General features: G+C 42.5%; 1 non-coding gene across 1 annotated transcript; it reads left to right on the top strand.

The window, feature by feature from the left end:
- Positions 1-8,218: 8,218 nt before the first annotated feature.
- LOC125607764 lies at positions 8,219-8,324 on the top strand. Its single transcript, XR_007338834.1, has one exon. It is a non-coding gene; the product is annotated as a small nucleolar RNA R71 (small nucleolar RNA).
- Positions 8,325-9,596: the final 1,272 nt, after the last annotated feature.

Below are 9,596 nucleotides of genomic sequence, written 5' to 3'. Positions count from 1 at the left end.
TACCGTAGCGAACTCAGTTCATGTTTTCCGCCATTCTAAATCACCGATCAAACTTTGCGGTAAAAACCGCGGAAAGTCTGTTCTTTATCGAAAGAAGTCGCAATAAACGTTTCGAGTCGGAATACGGCCCAAAGGGACCTAAGACACGACTCGAGGCCCATCTTACGATTTCTTAACCAAAAGCCCGTAAACCGTATGACGGTTTACGCTTGGTTCGCAAGGGAAGATAAATGTCAAGTTTCCGCGGATAAATACGGAATTTTGAAGATAATTACGAAGATCGGAAAAATGGAATATCTCTATTTTTGCTATGACGGCTTAAGGGCAGAAGAGTAATAGCGTAAACCGACCTTGGAGCAAGTATATAAGGAGTCCTAGGCGAGAGGCATGGGGAGAGAACTTTTTTGCACTTAGAAACTTTAGGTTTTATTCTCGACAAGTTCGGTTTCTATGACTGGCACTCAATTACTAGACGAACTCGCCCAGGCAGTTTGATCTCTTGTCCAGCTCTATCAATTGAACTACGTTCGGCTTGATCCTCGAAAGGGGTACGTAGGCAGCCTTTAACAAGGTTCAGTCCGAAATCAATCAAAACCCTTTTCTGTATCTATTTCGTCTTTTGTTATCGAGCTGCGACTCAACTAGGTTTGAGCTATTAGGCCGCTAGAACTAAGTAACTCCCTGACAGCCTTTGCGGGCAAAGCTTTCATGATCTCTTGTAATGATCGCAACGCTCTTACGCGGACTCGAAATAAGATCTACTGTTTTCTCTAAACTCGTTTGTTATCTTTTCATGATTTCCGCATATATTTGGTCACTTGTCGTTGGCTCTCGCAGAGATCCGGGACCTCTGGGAAATTAGGGTTTTCCTAGTTTCCCAATTTAAACGAAAATCGACAGTGCAAATTTCGGTTCCCACACTTATAGCAATAAGTTCCGCGATCGGTAATGAACTGATACCACTCAAATTACCCTGAGGAGTGTTACTCTCATCAAAAGAGGTTCAGATGTAGTACTTAGGGATCGAATCCACAAGGAGCTAGGGAACAATTAAATCTAGTGTTTATTAATTCTAAAGGTTGTATTGTTTAAATGGAATAGCAATAGTAACAAGCGAGTAAATATAAATGTAACTTGGTTGGAAATGATATTAGATGCAGGGCCACTATTCAGGTGTTGGAGATTATAATACCTATAGATGCCTAATTGTTGCATGCATGATATATTAGAGCTCATTCGCTTAACTCAGTGATCAGCTGTCGCATGTACCACTGGTTAACAAACTAGATCTTGTGTCTCACCGGTTAGATGCAGACACAAGAGAGTGTCGATCGATAATCTATTAAGACGTCGACGGATACACCTTTGCCAACATCGATCGATTGTCAGTTGAGGACATCGATCGATGGGTTCTAGCCAGGCCTATGCGCGAGTATGAAAATGCTCTACTAAGATTCTAAATTGGCGGTTAGCCCTCTCTAGCAATCCTAATATGATAGATAAATGTCAGGATGGGATAACAAGGGTGCTTGAATATGCAATCCTATGATCAAGTTCTAGTTAGCTAGGCTAAAACAAGCAATGAATACAAATCTATCATGAATATCACAACAAGGCAGATCTATAGTTTGGGGCTAATCCCACAAACCTATCTGAACCCTGGATCTAACAGTTGAACTACTCAGACATAGCAAAGCAATTCATATCAATAGATAAATAGAAACTCATAGAATAGATGATAAGAAAATGAAACAAGGAGTTCCAATCACAAGTGATCTTCTCTCCAAATGAAACTTGTAACAAAACTAGGTCTAGAAAGAAAAAGCTCTCTCTGCCGTCAAAACACTTGCAGTATATATTCTACTAGGTTAAAAACTCGTCAGGGCATTTTGGTAATTTGGCTTGGCCTTGGTTTTTAAGTTCTCTGAATCCAAAATGTTGCGTCTGGTGTCTCGACATCGATCGATGGTACTTGTGTACATCGTTCGATATTAATCTTCATCTGTCGAGGCATTTCCTGATGTCGATTGTCAGCACTGATGCGCATCGATCGATTATTCTTCCTCTCGTCGACCTCTAAGTGGTCAGCTCGGGTGAAATGTCTTTTAAGCTCCAAAATGCTCCAAAGTCATAGCTTTACTCCGAAATGCACCTGAACCTGAAAACATACCTAAAAGAGTAGAAAACATAGATATATATATAGTAAAATACTAATATACCATGGATAAAAATGGGTCAAATCCAAGGTATATCAACTCCTCCAGACTTACCCTTTTGCTTGTCTCTCTGAAAGAGGTTTGAAAATATTTAGGGATTTAAGATTTTAAAAACATAGAAATCTTTCCTCAACAATTTTGCAACCACATTTAAAAAGTCCTAATCACAAAAGCATAATATGCAATATCCTAGCTTAGCAACCATTTCTAACATAACACAACTCATCAATTCACGTCTGACATCCCCTCTACTGATTTCATTTCTTAGCATAAATATAAAGTGAATGCTTTACCTTGGGAGTATCGATCACAGGATGCAAGGATTTCAGACAGGTATATGGAGCTGCAGGTAAAAGTTAGTTCCTAGTTTTTCTCTCTCTAAATTTCTCTCTTGAGTCAAAGTCTGCTTATATTGCAGGATCAGTGACCAAGATTGGACAGGCTTCCATGAATCAAAACTTAATGGTGGTTGCCACCAAGTTCTGTTCACTTCTTTTTGACCTATATCCAAGAGTTCTTTGCGAAAGCGAGCCTTGAAGATTGCCGCCTCCAAGTCCCGTTTCGAACTCTTTTATTTGAGTCTTTATGAATCAAGCCTTAATGGTTTTAGCCACCAAGTCCTGTTCAGACTCATCCTAATTAAATAATAGATCATATTTATTATTATATATATTTTTTTATATATATATTCACTAACTAATCTAGGGTCGAAATCTAGAGAGAGAAAATGTGATAAATAATCTAAACCCGGCGTTACCTTCCAGACCTGTCTGAAGAATCGGATCCCATGTATACCAAGCCCCAAGACAAACGGTTATGTCAGGTTTAGTGTTGGAAATCAGCTTTGGTTACTTCATACGGTTCAAGGTAAGTGTGTAGTTGATAGGTTGATCCGCTTTAGCATCTTTAGTGCTATCTGCAATCAGTAAATCTAAAATGTTGCTAAAGATTGGTTAGATATTCATGTTTAAATCAATATAGGATTATAGTCCCTATTTTCAATAGCGAGGCATAATTTATTTGAAATTCCTTTTTATATAAGAATAAAATAAATTATATCAGTAGATCTCCTCCCAGACTTAAATTACACTGTCTCAGTGTAACTCAGCCGGAGTTATGATGAATAGTTTATAATGTACGAAATGTAACAAGTAGGTAAGATACATCTGACCGGATTAAATATCGATCGATGTGTAAGTGTTACATCGATCGTTGTGTGGTTGCCTATGTCGAACGATGTAGACGTCTCGTCGTCGGTCGATATTCAAGTCCTCCTACTTGGGTCTCCTAAATCTGAAAGAAATAAAACGAAAGAAATTAAATGCTAGCTAATAAAACCAAAGTAAAATACCTAATAGTGGGTTGCCTCCCAGTCAGCGCTTGGTTATAATCATTTAGCTTGACTGTAGTAGTGATTGGCTATTGGGTGGAAAAGCAGCTGCTTGTTGGAAAGCAGGAATCCACGTGTTCTCTGCGCATTCTGGACCAAGATGCAATGAAACTTCTTGTGGCCTCATCATTTCTTGTCCATTTGTCATCCATCTTCTCAGGTACATTGGAGATGTTCTGTAGCCTTTCTTGAATATTGTCAATGCTGACCTGGTGCCAGCCTATGTTGTCATAGGCGTATGCTGAAAGATCTGTCAGTTCCTTTTGCATTGACTCTACTGTCTTGTGTATCAGCTGCTCGCCGGTTGGTATAGACTCAGCGTCGATCGATGCGATTATGTGTTCGTTGGTCGATCTCGGCGAGTTGCCGTCGATCGATTTCGCTTTTGTCCTGTCGATCGATGCTGATGTCTGATGTTGAGCTGCGAGTTGCCTCTGAATGGCTTTGACTTCTTTCTGTAGCCATTCAGCGTGGTTGTCTAGTCCACTGATTTTGTTGTCGAATGGAAAGTAGATGTCATTGCAGTGTTTGTCGAGTCGTTCCTCCATGGTGTCTAGAGCAGTGTAGATCTTGGATGTGATCTTGTCAACCTCTGTTGCTGTGTAAGGAAGTAACTCCACAGGTTTCTTGCCATCGATCCAGGGTCCTCTTAGCATGTCGATCGATGCTGATTTTGCCTGCAAAAACTTTGATTAGTAATGTTCTCAATATCCTTTTGGGCATCAAGTAATTGACTAGACAATTTGTTTAAATATGTCATGACTGGTGATATAAAATGGTCATGCATATCCTCGTAAGTCCTCAGCCTCTCATTCACTTAAGAGACTTTGGCGTCGAGCGATGTGAAGGTGCACATGTCGATCGATGTGGCTGGATGTTGGTCCTTCTTGCGAATGGTGTCCAGATCTTGCTGTAGTAGCTCGATTTTAGTGCTTAGCCAGTCCACATTGTTGTTGAGAGGGCAGTAAACATCGTTTATCCTCGTGTTGATGTATGAGACTTTCCATTCATCCCTGTGTTGTGTTGAACAGCGCGGTTCTGCAGGGATCTGAGCTGTAGGAAGACTGACGTCGATCGATGTTGCACGTGGTGCGTCGATCGATGCTGAGGTCGTAGCTTCCTTCTCAAGTTGCTGACGTAAACTCTCAATTTCTGTCCTCATTTCTGCCATACATCTGAAAAGCTCATTGTAGCCTCTATCCAAAGGCTGATGTGTATCTTCTACCAATGTTTTGAGCTCCTCTCCCAGTTTCTCCTGAGCTCCACAAATACCAAACACCATTTCATCGATTTCTTCTTTGGTGTAGAGTTCTGGTGCCAGTCTTGTGAGTGTGAAGGAAGTGGCATGTTCTGGAAGACAGATGTGGCTCTCTTCAAAAAGAGATGCTCTTTCCAGTATTTTCCTGATGTTGTCCTTTGTGACAGGTATCATCTCACCAGTTGTGCCTCGTGCGTGTCCACACTCATCTCTGTAGACTCCATATTCGTCCCTTTGTTCCCAAGTGAACTTTCTGGCTCCATACATGTCAAAAGCGCGGTTCCCACATTCATACCGTCTGTCGATCGACGTCGGTTCATCCATATCGATCGACATTGGTGTTACCCTGTCGATCGATGTCTCCGTTGTACCGTCGATCGATGCTTGCCCTTTTGGTTGGCGTGATAGATCTGGGTTGATCTCTGTTGTGGCGACTCCTGCGTGGTTGTTAGGATATGTTTGAATGACGTCTGGAGTGCCACGTTGCTGTGAGAATAGGTTGTCAGGTCCATTGGCTACTTGAAGGATGTCTGCTATGTCCTCTCTGGACACTTGTAAAATCCTTCCATCCATTGCACGTGCGTTGCCATCTGGGTCCCTGAAAATACCAAATTCATCAGGTGTTAGAAAACCGTAATCAATGTTTGCATAATCATTCAATTTAGAAATAGAAAGATTAGGGTTTAGAGTAGTATCGATCGATGTAGATACAGTTACATCGATCGATGGCAGTGTAATTTCTGCAGAACTTTTGTTCTTGAGATGATTGCTCTTCATGGATTTTTCTGTTGATGTAGAAGGAAGAGTGTTCATCTTTTTGCTTGTGTGTTTGCTCTGATGTGTGTAGGTGGTTTCGGAGGTGCAAAACGATTTATATAGGTATCTATAAACCTAGTTGGGGAGGGAATATTCTCCTGCTCCTGGATTTTCGCTGCGGCGCGAATATCGATCGATGTTCCTTTGTGGGTGTCGATCGATGTGAGCGGTTGTTTTGCTGGACGAGGGTGGGTATCGACCGATGTGGAGTGCACAGCGTCGAACGATGTTGGAAACGTGTTGGTGAACTTATGTGTTTCAAGTCTTTCATCCTGCAAAGACATTTCTATTGCACGTTCTTTCCAGTAATCCTCATCGTATTCCTCGGTATGTTCCTCATTAGGTGAAGTAATTACAGTGTCAACTGCAAAACTTTCATGGAAACCACTGTCTGCCCAACTGCCTATGGAATAATCATCATGTCCTCTCCTGGTTGGAGGTTGGAAGGCAAAATGTTGGTAACAATGATTTGGTGAAGCGAAATGGTCAAGTGGGTGCATTACGTCGAGTGACGTGTTGTTGTGGTCATCGGTCACCATTGACACATTGGAATCGATCGATGGAAATGTTGGGGTGTCGATCGATTCTGAGTACTCTGTTTCGTACTCCGATTCATACTCTGCTCCACAATGGCATGCGCCAATGAAGCCAAGTTCTTTCCCATAATCCACAGAATTAATGACCTTTCTCTTAGGTCGGATGGGGTCGTAGTGGATGTTTGGGTCTATGAGCGCTAGACACAATTTGTTCTTGTTCATGTCACATACAGCTCCTACTGTAGCTAGGAAAGATCTTCCAAGTAGAAGTGAAGAGTTCCAGTTAAGCTCGATGTCTAAGACATGAAAATCTACAGGGACAAGGGCATTACCAATCTGTACCTCCAGATCTCTTATGATGCCTCTTGATCGTTTCTCTGAAAGATCCACGAAGGTGATCAAGCTGGTCTGCCATGATCCTAGGGAGGATACTAACTGATGCTCCTGTGTCACACATTGAATGGGGAAATTCAACACCCTTTACTACGCATGGTATTGCAAACTTCCCAGGATCACTCTTCTTCGTCAATGTGATCATGTGTTTCATCTTTCCTCTGACTTGATGAAATATTCTCCTAATGTCCTCCTTAGTTACCTTTGTTTCTCTGAAGAACATCCACAATCGGTGTGTGAAGTAAGCTTCATCAAAAGGTTTTTCGATTGGGATTCTGAGGACTCGTTTAGTGAAACCATCCATCTCCTTATCGTTAGCTTCCCTCTTAAGGTTTGTAGGAATCTTCTCCTTTCTTTTCCTTAACCTTCTCCCTTCAGATTCTTGTTCTTCTTGAACAGATTCTGGTGAACTATTTAAAGGGTTGGGTTTTGGTTCGGGTGGGTTCGCTAATGGTTTAGGTGGTGGTCTGAGTGCATTGATGTAATCATTATCGATTGAGGGTAACCGCACTCGGTATGTTAGAGGTGCTTGTCGATCGATGGGAGTTGTGTTGTGACGATCGACGTCGGACTCACTCTGTCGATCGATGGTTGGCTCAACCGATCGATCGATTTTATCATAGAAAGGGGAGGGTGGGTGAGGATGCTTAGCTGCGAATTCTTCATGAGTTAGAATTCGAACCGCATTGCATTCAGTCGAATTGGCAGACGACGTCGATCGATGACTGGAGTAATCCGTCCATCGATCTTCATCATGGTCTGTCGATCGATGCGAGTTCATCGACATCGGTCGACACCATTGGGATCCGCCGAGACTCATGGAGCTTTCAATTTCGAAATCTCCTTCCTCGAGCTTTTCATTTCTCACCACTTGCCAGAAATCATCATCTATGATGGCATTTACGTGGTGTTTTCCTTTGTCGGCTCCTGCCTCTCTAGCGAAAGCTTCTTGCCTCTTTATAGTCTCGCCCGTCTGAATTACTTGGGTTTCAAGTTTTCTCACCTGAGTCCCTAAGGTCTCGATTTTGGTGTTCAGATTGTTGTAGGCAGAGTCTATCTTACCGTTGAAATCCACGGTGATTTGTTGTTGTCCCAACAGTACTCGATCAAGCATCTCTTCGATCTTGCTTTCCTGAGTCTGGGTGGTGGATTTTGGTAGTAAGAGTTCGAGTAGTTCTTGCTGTTGTTGAAGGGTTTTTGAAATTGTGAACTTTGGTTACTTCTTTGGCCATTTCCAAAGAAGTTTCTGTTTCCGCCTTGGTTTCCAAATTTCTGGAATCCGGTACCTCCGATGTAGTTCACATCTTCTTCTCCTTCTGTCTCTGCTACTTCTCCTTCAGCTGAACAGACTTGCTTCCTAAGAAGCTCGTGCACCACATCTAACTTAGCTCTTACTTCGTCCATCTGTTCCTTCCCGATAGAGGCTACAGACTTCTTCCGTTCAGAGTCAGTGTTTTTGGTGCTGCTGCTGTTAGCAAGGTTTTCGATAAGTCTCACAGCTTCCAACGGATTCCGAGTAGTGAAGTTTCCTTCACTCGCCGTATCAAGAGCCATTTGATACTGTAAGGCGAGACCTCGGAAGAAAGTGCTTAGCAGCTGCACTTCATTAAATCCGTGGTGTGGACAGTCTCGCTGGAAGAACCTAAATCTAATCCATGCATCTTTGAAAGACTCTCCAGCCTTCTGCGAGAATGTGGAAATTTTGTTCCGAAGTTCTTCAGCGCGCGCCTCATCGAAGAAGTTTCGTAAGAAAGCATTCTTGATGTCGCTCCAGGATGTTAAAGATCCTGTGGGTTGCTGCCTAAGCCAGTGCATCGCTTCTCCATTCAGCGTGTATCTGAAGAGCTTGCACAGCAGGTAATCTTCGGGGACTCCTTCCATCCGAATGGCAGCGATTAGATCCTCGAACCGTTCCAAATGGTCCATAGGATGCTCGTGCGGTAACCCAGAGTAGGGTATCTGCGACACGAGAGTGTAGTATTGAGGCTTCAGCTCGAAATTCTGCTTCTGGATCTCCGGAAGTCGAATAGCTGATCTGTTGGAATAGTACTCATCTGGGCGATTGTAGTCGGCCAGTGGTTTCGATCGAGGCGTCCTCATCTACAGGTTGAGCAGCTCCTGTAGCATCAGCATCAGGGATTACAGTTCCATGAGCATCTATTTTCCGATCTGTTGCATTACGCAGATGACCGGCCTGGTCATACAGGTTTCCGTTCTCATCCTGAGTTAGAATAATAATGTTTACCATTTTTGACGACACGGTATCGATCGATGTACGCGGTGTAGTATCGATCGTTGTCGAACGATTGGGATCGATCGACAATGACGGTCGGGTGTCGGTCGACGGTTGATTATGCGTATCGATCAACGACGAAGTTGTTGCGTCGAGCGATGTGGAACGTTGACCTCTACGGATAGTGCGTTCCAATTGAGCAGGATCGTCTGAGAACAGCAAGTCTTTCTCCTTGTTGCTTCTGGTACCGCTGGGCATGCACCTGAAAAGACAAGAAAAAGAAAGATTATTAAAAAAAGGAGGTAAAGAAAAGAAAAAGAATTAATAAAACTAAATCTAATGGCGATCAAAGCTCCCCGGCAACGGCACCAAATTTGATACCACTCAAATTACCCTAAGGAGTGTTACTCTCATCAAAAGAGGTTCAGATGTAGTACTTAGGGATCAAATCCACAAGGAGCTAGGGAACAACTAAATCTAGTGTTTATTAATTCTAAAGGTTGTAATGTTTTAATGAAATAGCAATAGTAACAAGCGAGTAAATGATAAATGTAACTTAGGTTAGAAATGATATTAGATGCAGGGCCACTATTAAGGTGTTGGAGATTATAATTCCTATAGATGCCTAACTGTTGCATGCATGATATATTAGAGCTCATTCGCTTAACTCAGTGATCAGCTGTCGCATGTACCACTGGTTAACAGACTAGATCTTGTGTCTCACCGTTAGATGCAGACACAAGAGAGTGTCGAT

This window comes from Brassica napus, chromosome A3 (assembly GCF_020379485.1).
Source record: "Brassica napus cultivar Da-Ae chromosome A3, Da-Ae, whole genome shotgun sequence".
Taxonomy (NCBI): Eukaryota; Viridiplantae; Streptophyta; class Magnoliopsida; order Brassicales; family Brassicaceae; genus Brassica; species Brassica napus.
The sequence above is the reverse complement of the archived record's forward strand: the minus strand, read 5'-3'. Positions and strand labels throughout refer to the sequence as shown.